The following is a 20,191-nucleotide window of genomic DNA, read 5'->3' as shown; positions in this document are numbered from 1 at the left end:
AGTTTGGGGTGGGGTGGGGACACAGCAACCTGGGGGAGGGGGCTAGGCCATCCCTGGAGAAGGGGGCAGGAGGCTGCAGCAGAACCCCGGCCGATGACGTTGATACACACCAAAAGGAATCACAATTATTTTCAAACCCCCTCTCAAAACCAAACAAGCGCTGGGAGTTTAGGGAGGGCAGAGCGAGTGTGTGTTAGGTGGGGGGTACGGGCGGGGGAGCTTGTTTTCTACCCACTGCCAGATTTTCATTTACTGTCAGCTCCAATCCATTCGGAACTCACTGACTCAATTGCCTTTTCACGGGGAAAGGAGCCTGCACAATGCAGGGGACTTTTCAGATCCACATTAGCACACAGGGCACTGGGCAATGTCCAGGAATAAACACACACGTCCCTCCCAGAGGCCACCAACCCTACCTCCATCCGCAAACAACCCAGCTAGCCCTGTCAGGGCCACATCTGCTCTCCCCTATTTTCCCCCCAGAACTATTTTTTTTTAATGTAGTTTGGCCCATGGAGAAGAGTGTGTGTGTGTGTGTGTGTGTGTGTTACACACACACACACACACGGGCACGCTTATACATGTGTTGGAAGGGGTAGGGGGTCTAACTCACAAGTATAATACAAAGGTCTGCAAGAGTTAATTCTGGGGCAGTTTCAGCTCTTCCTTGTGCCGGAAAAAGGAGGGATGGGGAGAGATGGAAAGAAGGGATCCAAGCTGGGATCTCAGAAGAAAGGGGTCTGGGAGGGGGCTCATTTAAAGTGTTGATTATGGAGAAATCAACATTTGGTCAAGCAGTGTCCCTAAGAACTTAGCAGCCACAAAAGCTATTCAATAATCATTATGAAAATAATATCAACAACTATAATTATAATGATTATAATAAGAGTGGTCCCCATTTCTCAAGTGCTCGCTATGTGCCCAGCACTAGACTAAGTGCTGACACCCACCAGCTCAGTTAACGATCGCAAGGACCCAATGAGACGGGTACTATCCACCGTTAGCCCAGTTCCACAGGGTCAGAGAGTTAAGACCGCTGCCCAAGGTCACAAAGACAATAAGTGGGAGAAGGATTTTAACCCTGTTCTGCTGAACTCTAGCCCCACCTGCCCTGGGAGAGAGGAAACATGCGTGGAATCTATACAGAAGGCAGCCCCAACACCACAGAGGCCTTGGCTCCAGACAGGGAGGTCCCTTTGACACGTGGGTCCATCCCAGCAGCCCATCACCAACCTCCATCGCTGTCCCTTGGGGGCTCATCTGTTTAGCCCAGGCTCTGAGGGAAGCACCCTTCTGTCCAATAGAACTTTATGAGACGGAAAAGTTCCTTCTCTGTGCTGCATGCTATGGAGGACTTGAAAAGTGGCTAGCTCGTGGAAGAGCTGGATTTTTGTTTTTGGCTACGCCGTGTGGCTTGTGGGATTTTAGTTCCCCCGACCAGGGATGGAACATGGGACCTCGGCAGTGAGAGCCCGGAATCCTAACCGCTGGACCTCCAGTGAATTCCCGAAGAACTGAATTTTTCATTTAACTTAATCTAGATTGCCACATGGGCTAGCGGCTACTGTAGTGAACAGTACACATCCAGAATCCCTCTAGCTAGCCCTTTCCTTCCCAGCCCAAGAGCTATGTTGGAAATACATGAAAAGTAACCGAAGACAGAAACCTGGCCCACCAGGAAGACCCCCACCGTAAACATCAAGTATCTCCTCCACTCTGTCATGGCCTTTCAAAAACCACCGGTCTGCCTCCAGCTAATCTGTCTCCCTCCCTCCTTTCCTTCTTTCCTTCTTATCTTTCCTTCCTTCCTCCCCTTCTTCCCTCCCTCTCATTCCTTCCTTCTGTTCCTCAATTTCTTTTCCCTCTCTCCTTTCCTCCCTCCCTCCCTCCTTTCCTCCCTCCCTCCCTTCCTTGCTTTCTTCCTATCTTTCTTTTCTCCCTCCCTCCCCTCCTTTCTTTCTTTCTTAGAAAAAAGCATCAGTTTAATTAGATAAATCCTCGGAGCACGTGGCCTGGGGTTCGTCATGGAAATTAACCTGCTCCCAGATCTCAGATAGTGAAACAAGAACCGGGGTGTTTGGGTATAGCACAGTGAAATGGGAGAGGCCCATGGAGTTTCATACACCTCATCTTCCATAAGTGCCCCTCGCCCCTCCAGTGCTCCCTGCTTCACAGCCCCCATGCCCTTGCCTCCTTAGGTCACTGCCGCCAGGCCTCCTCTGTTTCTGCTCCGGACCCTTCCCTCCCCACTGCCACCCATGCCTGGGGAGTGGCCCCCAGAGCAGAATCACCCAAGGGTGGGCTTAAACCTTGGCTCCATCCACATGACGCCCCTGCCCAGCTACCCTGGCTAGGCCCTCCTGCACTCCAGTTAGCTCCAGGTCATCCAGGGACGCACCTGAGGCTTGGCCCAAGGCTGGTCTGTTAATCCTCTGATCCTTATCCCGTGGTCCCTACTGTGTGCTGCTCGCTGGGCTAAGCTCGGTTCATGAGAGAAAGCTTGATGTCAACCCTCAGCACGTGGCAGCTACGATCACTATCCTCCCACCTAATTCTCACAAGGTAGGAATTCCAACTCCCATTTTACAGACATGGAAACAAAGAATTAAAGGAATTCATTTGCCCCGTTGAGAGAAACAAAATTCACACCGGGCTCAGGCCGACTCCAGCGGCAGCTCTTAACCCTCTGCCAGCCATGTGTCTCCACCACAGCAGAGCCTCTGCACACTCGCGGACCCCAGGGACCCCCGGCATTCAGCACAAGGCCCCCGGGCCACAGGAACACAGGTGGAGGCCACCGGCACCCGGAGTGAGTTCCCAGGGTCTGCCCCCACCCTACCCCTCAAGCTCCAGGAACAGCCGATCTGGCCACAGTGGAAAAGAGAGACCAAGGGCCCCTGCCCCACTTGGGCTCTGACTCTGAAAGTGGGCACAGTCTTACTTTTCATCCCCTTCTGATTCATCACCAAAAATACCAAGGCAGCCCAGAGAGGTAAAACACAAAATTCAGAATTTCCAACCAACACCATCGTGCACCACTCCTACCAGGGTCCCAGCCCCCAGATACGTAGAGAGCGGCTGCTCCATGCTCCCATCCACAGCACTCCCTGGAGGGCAGCATATACGACCACACTCACCCCTACCTGGGTCTGGAAGACACTTTACACGTCGTACCGTATCTAATCCTCACACCAACCCCAGGAGGTAGGTCCTGTTATTCCCATTTCACAGGTGAGAAAAATGAGGCACAGGCTAGTTAAGTAACCGATGTAAGGGCGCAACTTTGACCCCCCAGCTAGCTGGCTCCAGAATGCATAATCTACAATATACACAGCTCCTCACTGAATCCATGGCTCAAAACAGCTAAGCACACCGCACATCCTGAATGGGCTCCCCCATACTGCCTGAAAAGCAACACCCAACCCCAACTCAGCCCCAAGCTCCCAGCGATTTCTGTGACTTGTTTTGGGGCTTAACATTGTGTTTCTGGGATTCATCCAGGTTGATACATTTAACTGTTCATTTTCTAAAGATTGAATTACACAACTTATTTACCACCCTCCCCCCCCAAAAAAGAACCAACCCACAACCTGGTACAAAAATGCAACCCCAGCACCACGCAACATCCAGGCTCAAAGCTTTCTGGAATGGAATTCATAGGCGTCCCCTTTGAGACTAATACCATATTATATAAAACGGGCTCATCTGACATTGGGGGCACCTTGCACTTGACAACGAGACCATGATAAATTCTTCATCACGCTTAATTATGTCAAAGGACTTTCACAGCTACAAGCCCAGCCGACGGTCAGGGCAACCCTGTGAGGGCAATAGTGTCAGAGGCCATTTGGTAAGAGAAGAAACTGAGGCTCAGAGAGGTCGAATGACTTGCCCAAGGCCACACGATGACTTACTGCAGAATCAGAACTGGAATGGGGTCTCCTGATGCTTACAACTAGACCTCAGGGGAGCTCTGGACCACCTAAGCCTTACCCTGTCCCCTCATGCCAGACCAGGGATGCTGGGGCTTGGGCCATGGTCACCCCACCCACCAAGGATCAGATTTCCCTGAAATTCCCAAAGAAGCCTCCAGGACTAGTGGGCCCGGAAATGGCCCTCACATAGCGAGCTGCACAGCTGAGCTCCCCGGGGTCGAGGGGGGCGGGCAGAGCTGGAGACGCTGGCACAGCCCCTGTGGGTACTCTGCCAGCAATTAGTGCTGGGGAAGGGTGCCAGCCTGGCAGAGCTAATTCCCCCACCCCGTCTTCTCATTTACACACACACACATACACAGGCTTACCCACCCCCCGAGACCAGCAGCAGGGAGGCAGCGCAGCTTCCTTTCGGTAAATCTCGTCAGCAAGGCACACGCAGGGCACGCAATTTGGTCATTACTGCTTTTAAACAGCAGAAAAGCAGAATCCACCCGCCATTAACCCGTCCTGCTCTCCCTCCAGGCTTCACCAGCTCAGTCATCAGCCTTCATCTCTAACTCCCACGCACCCCCTCCTGCATGCTCCCCAGAAGTTACTCTCCAATAGAAAGAGTTTAAACACACACACACACACAAAACCTGACTACAGTAAGTCAAACCTGAATTGTGTCTCCCTGCCCACCACTGTCCCTAGAGAAAACAATCAGTGGTTCTGACGTGACCTTGGCTAAGACCCTTCAAACACCCCAGGAACCCGAGACAATGCCAGCCGGATGAGGGGGAGGTGGCCTTTGGCCCAGAGAAGAGCAACTACCTATCAGGTGTGGTGCTTCAGATGGGCGCCTAAGCATTGGCCCTGATCCACCTGCGGGGACCCAGTGGGTGTCACAGTTTGACGTGGCTCTGCTCTCCAGGTACTGAGGCCGGCAGCGGTGGTAGTGGCGGTGAGAACTGATTTTGCCTCATTACTGCCCCCCTCCCCACTATAGTCCTGGAGAATTGGAAAGAAGTCCACCAGAGCAAGGGACCCTAGAGGGTCCTTGGTTGGGTTTATAAGACCTGTGAAACCCCTCCAAGTATGAGCAGTATTTATGCTTATGAGATTTTTTTATTAAGAGGATTCTCCAAGGGGGCACATGAACTCAAAAGGGGAAGAAGCAGAGACTGCCCTCCACCCCCACCATGGGCTCAGCAGTGCCTCATGCCCAAGTGGCAGAGAACACAGGGCTGAGCTCCAACTGGCCCTCCTGTAAGTGGCCCTGACCGGCTGCCTTCCCCCCACGGAAGCTGCCCCTGGCCTCCTCCTCGCCTTGCCTGGAAGCTGCTCATTGAGACCACCGGCTGCAGGAGCCATGCCATGACCCCTGGGCCCGCGCCCACTCGCCCTCCTGCCAGTCAGCCAGGGCTGCCCGGACCCGGCAGAGGACGGGCACAGCGGAGCCCACCAGCGGGGAGGAGAAAGGAAGCCAGTGGCTGCTCGTCTTGGAAAACCTCGAAGATCCTCTAAGCCACCTAGTGTCCGGAGCTGAGCTCTGGCCGCTGCTCTGTCCCTCCCGCTTCCCAGAGCAGACAATGCAAGGGAGCCAGAACGAGCAGGACAAGACCCCGGGGCCTCCTCTGGGAACCCGAGGCCAGGGGGCAGGGGCTGAGCTGGCTGGGGAGACGGCGCCCAGGAGGGAGCAAAGGCCCTGTGGCCCCTGGCCTCCACCCCAACCCAAAGCAGGGCGGGCCCAGTGTAGAGGTTCCCATCACCCCTGCTCCTTGTCCCAGCAAGTCACCCTCTCCTGGAGATCCCCAGTGTCATCTCTGACACCATCTCACTGGGGCCCCTCTGGGTGTCCCCAACCCCAGCTTCCAGGCCTCCTGCAGAGCCCCCGAGACCCTGGGCCCGCCACTCCCCCAGGGCTGCTTGGGCCCCCTCCCACCCGCTCCTCTGCTCTCTCTTTTCTCTGTGTCCTCAAGACTCCTCTCACCCTGAGAAGCGTTAGGATTACCCAGCATTTACACTCAATGCTCTCCTTTATTCCTTAAGACTTATTAAGAATGATAACGAGTTCCGAAGGAGCCACACGTCTCCCTCTCTCTCTCTTCTCCATCCTTCCCTCTCTTTCTCTCTCTCTCCCCCCCTCCCCCTCCTTTGCTCTCTTTCTGTACGTATCTTTTCCACCAAAGACACACAGGACAAATCTAGACCAAAAGGAAAAAAAAAAATTCCAACAATATGGAACAAGGGCACTTGAGGATTTATATTCAACAAATCCCTCTCTCCAGTTGTTCTCAATTATTCAGATAAAAAAAACAAACACAAAACACAAACTCCCCCTTCCCTTCCCACCGTCCCGGCCACCCTGGCTCTGCTGGACTTTGAACAGGGGGAACAGGAGAAGGCCCGGCCTGCCTGTACACCCTTGTTAACGGGCAGCTCTTAAACGGTTTATTAATTTTTGCAGAATTTACGACAGGCGTTCCCTTCCCCCCGGCTCCCCCGACACTGTGGCCTCCGAACCACAGCAACTTAACTTGGTGAAGTTGAAGGGGGCAGAGATGGGGGTGCCCACCCTCTCCAGTGGTCTCACGTGGCTGGAACCACGGGCCACCTGGCAACAGAAGGAAGACGCACTGATGCCAAAGGCCAGGCAGCAGACAGACCCGCTCATGGAGCGGCGCGGCACCCACAGGGGAGACCACCAGGCAGCCAGAAGCCACGGCTAACTTTTGGCGATTTGGGATTTTTAAATTCCAAAATGAGGAAGCCAGCAGAAAGTAGGCAGAAGGGAAACAAACGCTCCCTCGGAACTGAAAAGGATGCCCACGTTCACGCCCACCCACACACCACGCATCCCGGCAGAGGGACTGGCCTTATCGGTCTGCCGGGCTGCCCTTCAGAGAAGGGGAAGAACAGATCCTAATGAAATTACGGTTTTTAAAATGTCTATAAATTAAATCTCTCTCTCTCTCTCTCTCTCTGTGAATCTCCCCCTGAGCTCCCTCCTCTACAAGGCTTGTTTGCCTCTCCTCCGTTCCCTCTGCTCGTGTCTGTTTTTCTGATATAGACATCAAGAGGTTACGGGCTCAATTACAAGTCCGCTGGAGTCTCAGCGTCAGACTTGCCTGGCCTTCTCTTCTCCTCTTCAGAAACCAGATACCAAATAAATCTCTCTTCTGCTTTATATTTTTATTTTTAATGCCAAAAGCCTAAAGATTCATTCAGTTGACTCACAGCCTTTTTTAACTTACTTCAGATGGGGGAACTATCCTTTTTCATTGTGTCCAGGTATAAATATAATATAAATGCTTTTCTCTTTATTTCATTCCCCTTTCTTAAGGACACACACAGACCCTTGGTTACACCTGAAATTTCAAAAAGAGGGGCAACAGCATATAAATGTGCCTAATTAACGCATGTCTGTTGCGGGGCTGCTGGAGAATATCAGCTGGACACATAGGATATTTCTAAAGTTACCGGGTGACATCATAAGGCTTATTAGCAAAAGGTCCATTTGAAAAGGGTGGAACATAAATGGTGATTTTTTTTTTTTTAAAGGAAAACATTGCTTCTACCCTCCCTGACACGGAAGAGAGATGGGCCATCTATATCATTTTACATCCTCAAAAGCTGCCCTCCCCCAAAAAAAGAAAAAAGTTTAAAAATCCAAGTCATAATCAACCATCATAGCTGTTGATTCCTGAGAAGCAGAAACCAGCTCTGAGGTGTAGGTCTAAAGGGAAAAAACAAACTCCCGCTATATTACTAGAAATACTAACCAGAAGGGATTCCAAAAGGTACTTTTCTAGGAAAAAGCACTTGAAACAAAGGCTGGAGAAAGCTGAAGTTCAAGGTGAATTGAAAAGAAAAACTTTGTCTTTCCAATTAACCAGACTGGGAAAAGGGGGCCGGAGTGGGGTGGTGGGCGACGACTATGAGGACGACATTACTACCGACTCATTAATTCCTTCCTGTACACAATTTAATTAAATTCCGCTAAATACAGGAGAAATACTCATTTTGGAGTGCCTCCCCCCCACCTCAAAAACAAATTCCTTCAGGTTACTCCCCCCATGCCAGCACTTGCCCTGCTGTACAACCTTCAAATGGATTTCCAACCCACGCGTGGACTGCACCGCTCTCGGCTGCAAGAATGACAGCCTCATATGTCTGAAAGCTGACACTTTAGCTTTTAAAAGAAATGGGGGAAAATAAGCTGTTGACTTCTTGGTTAAAGTATTTTCTTGTTCTAACTCATGTTCTTATGTCACTGGGCTAAAAAAGAGAGGGAGAGAAAGAGAGAGAGAGAGAGGAGAGAAGAGAGATATGACTTTCCTTGAATGATCTGTTTAACCTAAGCCAGAGGAAAAAAAAGAAAGTCATTAATTACTTATGTGAGCTATTGCTTCAGAAAGACAATAAACCTGCCCGGTCGCCATGGATATGACATATTTGCTCTGAAAACAACACAATAATTAGCAAAGGGGAAAGATACAAGGAGAATATGCAAACTCGTGAGTTTAAAGCCACAGTGCTCTTTTCTACCGGTAAGCCTGTTCTGTTTGCAATCCAAATCAAACACATTTTTAAAATACAGCAGAGAGAGAAATAACAGGAATGGGTCCTGTCTCCTCTGAGCTGAGAAGCAACAACCACTCCACCCTCTTCCAAAATAAAATAATATAAAAGAGAACCAGGATGGCAGAAGGAGAAAAAAAAGTCAAGTATTGCCTCTGTTTTATTTCCTATAGCAGGGGTGGAGTCTGAGGTTTGTATTTTTCTTTTATTTATTTATTTATTTATTTTTAAAGTGTGCTCTTATTTAGCATTGGATCTTCTGGCCAGATACAAATTTATTTATAAAAGCCAAATGCCCTGTGTGCGGCTCATCCCTCCCCAAAGTAAGTGGAAATGTGAAGGGGTGGAAGGTGGTGGGCTCTAGCTGAAAAACAAAACAGTACACTCAGAAAGCATCAGTTCCAGAGAGGGACATCCACTTCCCCCACCTCCAAGAAAATGGAACCCAGGCCTTACTTTAATATTAAAAATGCATTAAATGGTTTTACCTACAACTCAGTCCCAGAGGATCATTAGGAAATGCAATCGCTTTGTATCATATCTGTCAGCGTGATAAATATCTGAGTTCAGAGTGGGTTTGCAATTTTTCAGAGTGTCACAAACCAAGATAATTTTTTTTTGCCTTACTTTCTTAATTCACTGTACCCACCCCCTCAAAGTCACAAGTCTACAGAAAAATACCTGAGGAGAGGGGAAGAGGGAAAAGGAGGAAAAGTTGATATGCTCTCATACACCAGAGGTTACTGATATTCCCGGAAAAATTGAGACTTTAAAATATTTGGGTGAGAATATTTTTTAAAAATTTAAAGCACTCCATTAGGTTTGAGTAAAAACTCCTTTTCCCCTCTTCCCAGAGGCTAATTTTCCAAAAACAGATGGTCAGGATCTAAAAGAGAAGCAAATATACCTCAACCCCCGCAGGCAGAGAAATCTAACTTTGAACTTCTTTTTAAATTAAAAAAAGTGTGTGGGGGGGCATGATAAACTATTAATAAGTATGAAAAATTAGCTGAGCTACAAGTTTTGTTTTTCTTATGCAAAAAATTCTTTAAACACAAGGGGAGCAGATATATAGGAGAGGTTCACATTTGACTGACTTCCTTTTTTTTCACAACAGTTTGTTGTTTTTTTTTTTAGATTGAACTCTTTGATCTTGAAAGAATTTTGCTCTTATATTATGGGGGAGAAGGGGGGTGGTGGTGAAATGATCTGTTTTAAATGATGATGCAACTTAGGGATCAAAGCCTTGGCTTTCTTCTAGCCATAATAAGCTGTACTTGCCACAAAGCGTGAGTCTCCGGGCTTCTCTCCTTCGTAAGAAGGAAATAAAATGCACCGAGACTCAGAGAAAGACGCAAAGTGTCTGCAAGGTGCAAAGTCTAGAAAACAAAACAAAACAAAAGTCAGGGAAAAAGAAAAAGGAGAGAGATACTGCCCCTTTAAACGTTTTAGTGCATATGGAGTTTGATTTCTGAAAGAGATCAGTTTAACATCTCCATAGAAACCAGCAACAGATTATCATCAACAGAATAAATAACTAGTCTAATAAATTAAACAGGAGGCATAAGATCGCTGGAAACCTGATTACTGAAGTTCAACAATATTCCCCATAAACTCTCGTTAACCGCCTCTAAGGTGGCTAACAAGATGGAGGGGGGGGAGTCAATCTCTCCAATTCGCCGGATTCCGGGCAGAGAGGCCGTGGCCGCTGCCGGGAAGCGAAAAGTTCCCCACCCTGCCCTGGAGAGGGTCTCAGAGCTCGAGTGAGGTGAAAACCATAATGCCGAAGTTTGGGAAGTGGGAAAGCAGCTGGGCGTCAGCGGAGGCAGTGCGAGTCGCTGGAGATGGCGCGGGACGCGACGCCCGCCCGGGACGCACCGCCTCGCCGCCACCAGGGCGCAAACCCGGAGCTTTGCGCTCGGGCGCCGAACGGCCCAGCGCCCCCTCTGGGCACGTGGAGCGCAGCCCGGGCGCAGCCCCCGGGGACCAACTACCCCCCTCACCACGCCCGGCGCAGCTGCTCCTGCTCAGCCCGGACAGCTCCCTTTAGGACGGCTACGTGTGTGTGTGTGTGTGTGTGTGTGTGTGTTGCATGTGTGTGGCGTGTGTGTGTGTGTGTGTGTGTGTGTGTGCGAGCGCACGCGCGCGCCGTGGGGTGGGTAGGCGGGCAGGCGCACCAATTTACCCGGCGATCTGTTTTCCAGTCTCCTCGCGCGCTCTCATCGCGCGTCTGTACCAGCTTTGAGACGCCCTACATTTACCAACTTTGCCCGGCGATTATCCTGGCTTTTTCCCCCTCGCCGCCCCCATCTCTTTGAGTGTACGGGGTGTTGGCGGGACAACCACACGCTCTGAGGGTCGTGGCCCCAGGCTCCGCCCGGGCAGCGACGCATAACCCCGGGTTGCCCCTTGATCCAGCCGGGTTTGGGGGAGCTCCAGGCACGTTGGAGGGGTGTTTTTGCTGCTTTGCTGGTGGACAAATCATACACACCGCACACGCGCCCGCCCCCTCCCCATCGTGACGGGAAGGAGGTCCTCGCCGCACCCAAGGCCCGCTTCCCAAGCTGAAGCCGGGTCAGGAGAAAGAAACTTGTGTGGAAGGGTGAAGCGTCCCCCTGCCTCCCTCGGCACTCCATTCCTCCCCCAACTCCGGACCCGGGTCGGGGATGACTTGTAGGAAGAATCTCTGCCCACCCCCTAGAGAAAAATCTATTATTATTATCTTAATCTACGCCCCCAAAGTGTCCCTCCCGCCGTGATTGACGGCGCATACACCTGTTCCCCTCGCCGAGGAGCTTCCAACGCTGGGGACAGACATTCGCCCAAAAGCTCTGCAGCGGCCCAGAGCCCGCCCGCCGCCCTCGCCCGGCCAGCCCCCGCCCGCCGCCCCAGTGCGCCCCTGCCCATACCTTGCCAACCCAGGGCCGCCCCCTCCCCTCCCAGGCCCGGCTCCCCAGCCCGTCCGCTGCCGGCCGCGCTGGCTTCGGAAAGAGAGAAAGAACAGAAAGCAAAACTTCCTGGCGGCCGACGGCCATCAGCTGCACATTCTGCAAATGCCACCGAGTAAAAATAAACCGGCCGCCGCTCCGCCCGGCCGGCTCACCCCGGGCGCACAACTCGGCCCCCTGCCCCGGGACTGTCGGTCCGGCCGATCCCCCATTCCCGTGCGCCCCCTGGAGCCCCGCTCCCCGACACTCCTCCACCAGCCACCACGCGCTCCTGTGCCCTGAAACTCGACCCCAAGTGACCAGGCAGCCCGGCCCTCTCCCCTTCGGTGCCCCTCCGTGTTCCCACAAGCTACCATTCTCTGTCCTCCGCCTGGTGCCTATTTTAGCCGTGCGCCCTGGATTCAGGGCTCCCTTTCCCCAACTGTTGAGCCCCGGGGTCACCCTAAGCCCACCCTTGGGGGCACAGACCCCACCAGACCCTCGCCCACCTCGACTGAGCCCCCTGAGAGTGCACGGCTCCACCCGCCCACCGGCCCGCCAGCCGGGCATCCCACGTCCCCGGGCGCAACTTCTCTCCCAGAGCACACGACAACCGCGGCAACTCCCCCGAACTTTTCCCGGGACTCAGGCGGGCTCCCGCCGACAGTCACACGGCCCTGAGCCGGCATCCCGGCTCCCTGTGCCCAGCACTGCCAGCCCTGCACCCGGAGAGGCTGGGGTGGGGGGTGGGGGGGCAGTGAGGAGCTCCACTTGCCGCGCCCGGAGCAGCGCACTTGAGACAAACTTCCCAGGCACAAATGAAAAAGGGGGCGCCGCTCCCCCAAGCCAAGCAACCTTTGCCTTCGTTTTCCCACCAGGAGGCACCCCCTGGCACCCCGCGCCTGAGTGAACACTGCCTACCTCTGCCGGTAGCACCTACACCCTGGTACTGGGGCACAAGAGTCGGCTGGAGGGGTTCCCCACCCACCCCCTTCCCTTGAGCAAAGTCTTGCAAAGTCACCCCAGGCGCCCCTCACCCCTGCCTCCTTCTCTGCCCTGGAGAGCGCACGAACCCCTGCAGCTCGGGAGGCTGAGGGGGGGAGCGTAGGGGGAAGGAGTGATTACTGGGTATTGGCGAGCACCTGCCCCCCCCCGGAGCCCGCAGCGCGGGGGGCGCCCCCACCCTATTTGCAAAGTCCTGCACTCGCGCCTGGCACCTCCCCCTCTTCTCCCTTACCCCGCCGCCCCCTCAGTTGGAGTAAGTGACCCCCAGGAGCAGCAGCCCTCCCCTTCCCCGGAGCCGCGCGCTGGGCATTCCCTGGCCGCGGCGGGCGACGCGCCGCCCCGCTCCCGGGTGCCAGCCCTCCGTGCCCCCTGCCTCCCGCACGGCCGGAGTTGGGTGGCAGCCGCCGCTCTCAGGCTGGCTGGCTGGCTCGCTGGCTCGCTCGCTCGCTCGCTCGCCCGCTCCCGGCTGCAACCGGCAGCCCCGGGGGTGGGGGGCTGCACCCGGACAGGGGGCGAGGCGGGGAAGCACCCCGGGAGGCCCGCGGAGCTGAGGGGCGTGGGGGGGGCCGCGGCGGAGGGAGCGCCGAGTCTCTTACCTGCACTTGGGGCGGCTTTGGGTGACTTTCCAAGTCCGGGGGAAAAATGTGTGTGTGTTTGGGATGGAGCGCCGCGGGCGCGCATGCGCTACCCAAAGTTGCCGGATCCCGGATTTTTCGCTCCCAGTCTCTGCTCTCGCCCGCTGTGATTAAGGAATTCTCCGCGGCCGAGCGGGCGAGTGGGTGGCAAGCAAAACCCGGGCCGGATCGCTGGGCCGGGCTCCGCTCCACCCTCACACCCCCAGACCTTCCCCTCCCGGTTTCTTCCCACCCACCGCCCCGCGGAGCTCGGCGGGTGCGCGCGGCGGGACGCGGCCTGCGGAGCAGATCTGAGCGCGCGGCTCCGTTTTGCAGCTGGAGAAGCTTTCTCCACCCCGGACTGAGTCGAGCAAAGGCGGGGGGGACAAGAGAGGAGAGACGGGAGTGGGTTACTTTTCACCTGTTCTGAACCCCGAGAGCCAGTCTGCTTCCCACTTTTCCTCTGAAGAACTAGCTCTTTCCTGCAAGTTAGAATGTTAGAACTGTCGAACCCAAAAGAACGTGATGTCCTCACTGTTTTGATATCCGCTTTGCACTTATTCTTTGCAAGGGAGTTTTTCATTCAGTCCATTGTGCAAGAAATAAATCCTTAAGTGAACAAGATAAGCCGTGAAGAATGAACCTCGGGCCGTGGGGCGGGGGGGTGGGGGGGGTACAGATAATGGACATTAAAACAAAAGAATAATATTATTTCAGAGAGTGAAAGGATCATGAAGAAAATAAAACAAGGCAATAGGATAAAGGGTATCTTGGGAGAGCTAATTTCCCCTTCCCCGGGTGATAAAGAAGGCCTCTTTGAGGGGGGACCTTCATACTCCATTGGAGATCAACCTCCCTTTTCTCCCTTTGCCCACCCTGCCCACCTCCCAGGAGGTTTGAGGTGGCCACGCCAGGCTGAGCCTGGAGGTCAGCAGCGATGGCTCTGGTCCTGGCTTTCTCAGCCTGGCCAGTGCCCATCCCAGGACTGACCAATCACTGTACCTGTTTTCCCTTCTGAACAAGGACAGAATGGAAATAGACTTGAAAGAGAGGAGGAAACACTCTGATGATGAGAGAAGGAGAAATTGACCACACTAGTAAACAAATAGCTAAATGACTCGTTGAATAAATGAATAAAAACGGAAAGTATGACCAGCAGCTTTGAGAAGTGTTCAACAGAATGCATTAAACTAGGAGGAAATGCCACATGCCGGTAAGCACTGTTGCAGGCTGGTAGACTTTGGGGCCTAATCTGCAAGGTTTCAGCAAAGCCTCTCAGGACTAGTGAGGGGTAATGACCTGAGAAGCGGTGTTCTAACTTTTGATTCTGGGCTCATTCCACGCCTGGGACAGTGTAAAGACGTGATTAACAGCTTGGGCTTAGGGGTCAGACCCCAGCCACTTACCAGCTGGGTAACCTTGAGTAAGGCATTTGACCCCTCTGTGTGTCGGTTGCCTCAACAGTAAAATGGGGATAATAATTGTGCTACCGCCCGGGTGTGTTGAGAGGCTAAAATGAGTTAATGCAGGAAAAGTGCCTGGGCCAAGACAGTGATCGATAAATGCCAGTAATTGTCGTTGCTCCTTGGGACATCCAGCGTTCCCTCTCCTCATTTCTTCCTGCCCTCTCTCCCTTCCTTCTCCTCTTCTGTCCGTTTTTTCTCCAGCAACAGTCCTGTACTCATTCATTCATTCCCCAGGCATTTGCCAAGCCCCAGTGAAGAGCACATCCTCACCAGGGCTGGGGAGACAAAAATGAACCAAAAGGGACTTCCCTGGTGGCGCAGTGGTTAAGAGTCTGCCTGCCAATGCAGGGGACACGGGTTCGAGCCCTGGTCCGGGAAGATCTCACATGCCGTGGAACAACTAAGCCCGTGCGCCACAACTACTGGGCCTGCGCTCTACAGCCCGTGCTCTGCAACAAGAGTAAGCCACTGCAGTGAGAAGCCCGCGCACCACAACGAAGAGCAGCCCCTGCTCGTTGCAACTAGAGAAAGCCCGCGCGCAGCAACGAAGACCCAACACAGCCAAAGATAAATAAAATTAAATCTTTAAAAAAAAAAAAAAGAACCAATAGGCCTTGCCTCTGAGAAGCTGGTTGAGGAGTTTGCTGGTCTCTCCCCTCCCCCCTTTCCCACTATAAGGCTCTGCCCCATACACACACACCCCAACAGCTGCATCTCACCCATCACACTTTCATTGAAACATTTATTCTTCCCTCCATTTTTTCTCAGATGCTTCACAGTCCTTCCCCGACCCCCGCCAAGGAGACTTTCTACCTCCTGTGAAGGAAACGCATCTGGGGTGGGGGAAGCTGGAAACAGTGGCAAGCCTGGGATGGCATGAGGTGAGAAGGGAGGCCTCCTCTTCCTTTCCCAACCACCACCCCCCCCAAAAAAAAACTAAAACAAAGCAAAAGGCTGGGAGAAAGCACCACACCCCAAAAGTAGCCCCAGCCTCGAAAGCCTCTAGTGCCTTGTTCCCCACACCCAACTCGCTTTGCAGGGACTGAAATCAGATGGTCTTTTCCTCATTTGCTTCATTTTAGCATTTCCTGAGCTTTCCCTAAAAAAAAATACAAACTCTTTCCCATGGTCAGCAAGACCTGACCACTGCCTGCCCTTGGACCTCACCTCCCTCTAGCCTCCCCTTGGTCACATTGTCCCAACACACTAGCTTCTTGCTGTCCTGGAAATCACCAAGCCTGTCCCTACCTCAGGGCCTTTGCACTTGTCCCCTCTGCCCAGAATGCCCTTCTTTCGGCTGCTTCCTTGCATCATTCAGGCCTCTGCTCGCATGTCACCTCCTCAGGGAGGCTTTCTCCCTAAAGTAGCTCCCCAGCCTTTCTCTCTCACTTTACCCTGTTTGAATGTCTACAAAGATTTTGCTTATTCATTTGTTTCCGTATTTCCTGTCCAGCTGCCCCTGCTACAATGGGAGCTCCTTGGAGACAGGGACTTTGTTCTGTGTCCCTTCGTGTCCTCCACACCTCAGCCTGGCACCTAGTAAGCCCTTGCTCTCCAGGGTGAATCAAGATAAGCCTCTGTGGTCCCTGCCCTTGAGGGACGTAAGCTGTAGGAGAATGAGTAGAAAGTGTCTAGGACAAAGTTTGGGGGAGGGAGGAGGAGCTGGTACAACCTGGGAGTCGCCAGGAGTTGCCAAGTTGAAATGGTGGCTTTGCCGAGTTTTCCACTCCCTGGCTTTTGGCCAGGGGTTGACAGTCGGGGAGTAGAGGGCTCTGGTGACTTGTGCCTCAACAGAGGAGGCTGCACAGGCAGGAGGGGAGGTGGGGTCAACTAAGGACCCTATGGAGGCCATCCTTCTAGCCCCCTACCTGCGGGTGGGCTGCATGTGATAAAGAGCCTCTCCCATTTCTAAGACTCCAGGGAAGTCCCTCCCCACTAGACTGTGAGCCTTAGGGTCTGTGCCTTTGTCGCGGGAGCCGAGGAGCCAAGCACAGTGCCTGGCATCTAGGAGCCTCTCAATGATTGATTTTGAACAAATAAATTTAAGTCTGTCTCAGTCTGTGTGACTGGGACAGCCTTGAAAGTAATCACAGCTCGGCTTCCTGGTCACAGTTTTTTGGTTTCTGGTCCTCTACAGTGATGGAAAGCAACACCTAATCGTACGTCAATAGCTGTTATTTACCGAGTGGTTATTATGTGCCAGGCAGCACGCTAAACACTTGTACGTATTATCTTATTAGATCGTCACAACTACGGTACCAGGTGGTTGCTGTTATGAATATACCCACTATACGATGAGGAAACCAAGGCACAGAGAATAATTTTCCCAAGGCTGAACTAGGCTGTCTGACTCCAGAGCTGATGCTTTTTACCCCCAGGACCAGTTGCAGGGATGGGGAGGTGACCAAAGCCTCACTTCCCGACTTACCCGAGTGCAACAAGCATTTTTACCTTTACTCTGAGATGAAACTTGAATGTGAGTGCGTTGGGAGAGGAGGAGGAAGGAAGTAGAACAAATCTGCTTTTTAACCATAAGTCTTATTTCAATCTAATAAAAGACAAAAGGAATCAAAGAAATCACAGAACCAAGCACCAGGCTTTATACACATGAAGCACTCAATCAGTGTTGACAATCACTATTTTTAAATTTAAAAATTACAGACTACGTACTTGTTTCCCTTTTTCCTAAGCTGCTCCTGGGTTTGAGGTCCTCCCTGGGTGAGGTCTGTGTTTTTCGAGTTCACTGGGCCTCTCATGGTTCTGGCATCACAGTGACTATTAGTGACTGAATAATTAAACAAATGCCCAAGATAAGTGATTATGGTGATTGCTGGGCAAGTTGTAATTAAAAATAAAAAAAGCTGAGTGCATTTTTTTTTTTTTAAAGAAATGTCTCCTTTGGGAGTCCTGGGAAGGGAGTATGGGAGAGGGGCTTTTTCCCAAATCCCATCCAAGTTGACAGATTTGACAAGCCCTTCCACCCCCAAATTCCCTCATTCTTTTTGCAAAGTACATGATTATTTGTTTCTGACAATATATATAATACATGTTTATTGTAAAAAATTCAGAAAATACAGATAAACAGGAGGAAAACATTTTAATCGTCTGTAATCCCACCACCCATGGATAATCACTGTTGATATTTTGTTGTATTTCCTGCCAGTCTAGGGTCTTTGTTTGTTTTTTGCTTTGTTTTATAAAGTCAGCACATTGAACATTCTGGGGTTTTTTTAAACCGGCTGGCTATGTGTACGTAGCATGGTTTTCTCACGTCATTAAACACTCTTCTACAACGTGATGTTTTGTGGACCCATGGTAGAGCTTGACCACCATTTACTTAACCAGTCCCCCACTATTGGAAATTTTGAACATCGAACTCATTTCCAATTCATTTCATTATGATAAAGAACGCTAATGAATATCCTTGTCCCTAAATAATCACGCACATTCCTTAAAGTGGAATTGTGAGTCAAAGAGCGAGCATGCATTTCAGAGCTTTGACTCCCGTTGCCAGAGTGCCCCCTCCCCAGAAAGTGTATGAACTTGCCCTCTGACCAGCTGTGTGTGAGTCAGCCCCATCTCTCCAGTCTTCGGTATTCTCACTTTTTTTTTTTTTAAACCCCTGTTAATTTAATGGGTGAAAGAGTCTGTGATTCCAGTAATGAATCCTTATTAGAACCCTGCTGGCCACAAGCAGGGGCTGTTTCAAGGTTTGAGTGGCCTTGTTCAGACCTACCACCTCGGGCAGAGATGAGAAGGACAGATGCCTAGGAGCCGGGAGCTGGAGTGGAGAGCAGAGCCCTGTTACAGATTCTCAGGGGGCTTCTAGAACGTCTACTTGAGCCCAGGCTTCTAGGGCATCTGCTCAGCTCCTGGGGGCAGAGGGGTGGGGTCTATCTTCGTCTTTCAGCCTCAACCGGGATGAGCTCCTGCCCCCTCCTACCTCTCCACCCACACCTTCCAGAAACCTCTCTGGACAGAGGAGCCTTAGGGATTTCTATGCCATAAACACTACCTGTTTTCCGAGTTCAGGATCCACACTTTGTACCTCCTTTCATTTCCCTGTCTGAGCTCTCACCCAGCTCCTGTCAAGGGACAGGCTGTTTTGCTCTCTGGTTCAACCTTTTCCTTTTTCGAGTTGGTTCTAATTAATTCACTTTTTTGGTATGTATGTTTACCCTTACCTGGTAACGAGAAAGAATTGCAGGTGACTAATTTTTTCCTTTTAGGGAATGTTCCCTAATCCCAGAGTCTCTGACTTCTCTATCCCTTTCAGCTTTAATATCCTCTGAACATCTCTATTTCTTAAATAGCTTTAAATTTCTGGGGGGAAAAAAGAGTAATTCGCATTCAATGCTAACAGTTCAGGAAACACAGAAACATACAAATATAAATATAATGCAGAAAATTTCAAAACACCCACAATCTGAGAGTGCTGTATTTGGGTTTGAGTTGGACTTGAAAAATTAAAAGAAAGAATCTAAGTGAAATCCACCAGGCACATGTTTTTGAGCCCACCCCAGAAGTCTGCCTGGGAGATTTAAGGATGTGTTTGGATAGGAGTGTCTTTCATGGCAAGTGGTGAGGTATGTGTCTGATTTTATCTGTATGGGAGTGTGTGTGTGTGTGTGTGTGTGTGCTCGCGCACACACGCGCACACATTTGTGGGACACGTATCCCTTTAAAGGAGGGTCTGGGTCTATGCAGGTATAGCTTCGCTCTGTTTGCACACTGGAAGATTATGCCCATGCTGTCAGCAGACACCTGAATACAGAGAAGTACAGCCAGGTGAGGGGCAGGGCTGACTGCTGACATCATCTCTTAAAAAAAAGATCCATGGGGATACCTACCCCCTCCCATGCCTGTCAGGGAGGGGCAGGCCTGGCACCAGAGCCCCGTGGAACAAGGGAAACCAAGTGATGGAGAAGTCAACGGGGCCACCTGTCCTCAGAGCACAAGCCACACTCCCGGAGCCTGGTGGTTCCTGCCACGTACCACGTGGGGCCATATCTCAGCCCCAGCCCCTTCCTCCTTCCTCCCACCTCTCCCAGATCTGAAATCAGCACAGACCTCTGAGGGCAGAAGCAAACTGGACTAGTCACGGCCGTGCTGCTCTGTCCCAGGATGCAGTCCCGCCTGAGGTTGGCGTGGCCGGGCCACGAGCAGAAGGAACCCGCCGTGAGACTCCGGAAGTGGCCATGCTGGCTCCCGACTGGCACCTGCGCAGGTGCTGGCCGCCGCCCATGGCACCGTGTCTCACAGAGGGCGGGGCTGGCCGGGGAGGCAGGAAAGAGCTGTTTTGCTGATGAGGGGCCCTCGTGTCACACGGACAGGCGTGCCAGGTAGCTGACTGTGGGTGGGGGAGGGCTGTCCCGCTGTGCCAACCTGGCCCAGATGAGAGCGACAGCCCTGCCCAGCTCTCCAGCCTCACCTCTTAACGCTCCCTCTGTCACACCTTTACACACCCTCTGCCCCAGCCACACGGAGCTGCTTAGAGCTCCAAACATACCCTGCTGGGTCTCCCCTCCAGGCCTTCATCCAGGCTGTTCCCAGAAGGCCTTTCTTCCCCTTCTTTACTTGTCCTCCTCCCACTCACCCATTAAGACCAAAGCAAGTATCACCTCCTCCAGGGAGCCTTCCCTGAAGTCCTTCTGCCCCAAACTGGGTTAGATGCTTCCATG

At 52.2% G+C, this 20,191-nt stretch overlaps 1 protein-coding gene across 1 annotated transcript in view; it reads right to left on the bottom strand.

The window, feature by feature from the left end:
• CASZ1 (castor zinc finger 1) overlaps positions 1 to 13,081 on the bottom strand; it is a 139,349-nt gene extending 126,268 nt beyond the window's left edge. The window contains exon 1 of the mRNA XM_024749892.1: positions 13,027 to 13,081. The gene's annotated coding sequence lies outside the window, so the exon portion shown is untranslated. The remainder of the gene's footprint in view (positions 1 to 13,026) is intronic.
• Between the last annotated feature and the right edge of the window lie 7,110 nt (positions 13,082 to 20,191).

This window comes from Neophocaena asiaeorientalis, unplaced genomic scaffold (genome assembly GCF_003031525.2).
Source record: "Neophocaena asiaeorientalis asiaeorientalis breed wild unplaced genomic scaffold, Neophocaena_asiaeorientalis_V1.1 scaffold275, whole genome shotgun sequence".
Taxonomy (NCBI): Eukaryota; Metazoa; Chordata; class Mammalia; order Artiodactyla; family Phocoenidae; genus Neophocaena; species Neophocaena asiaeorientalis.
This window is presented reverse-complemented; position numbering and strand designations above follow the sequence as displayed.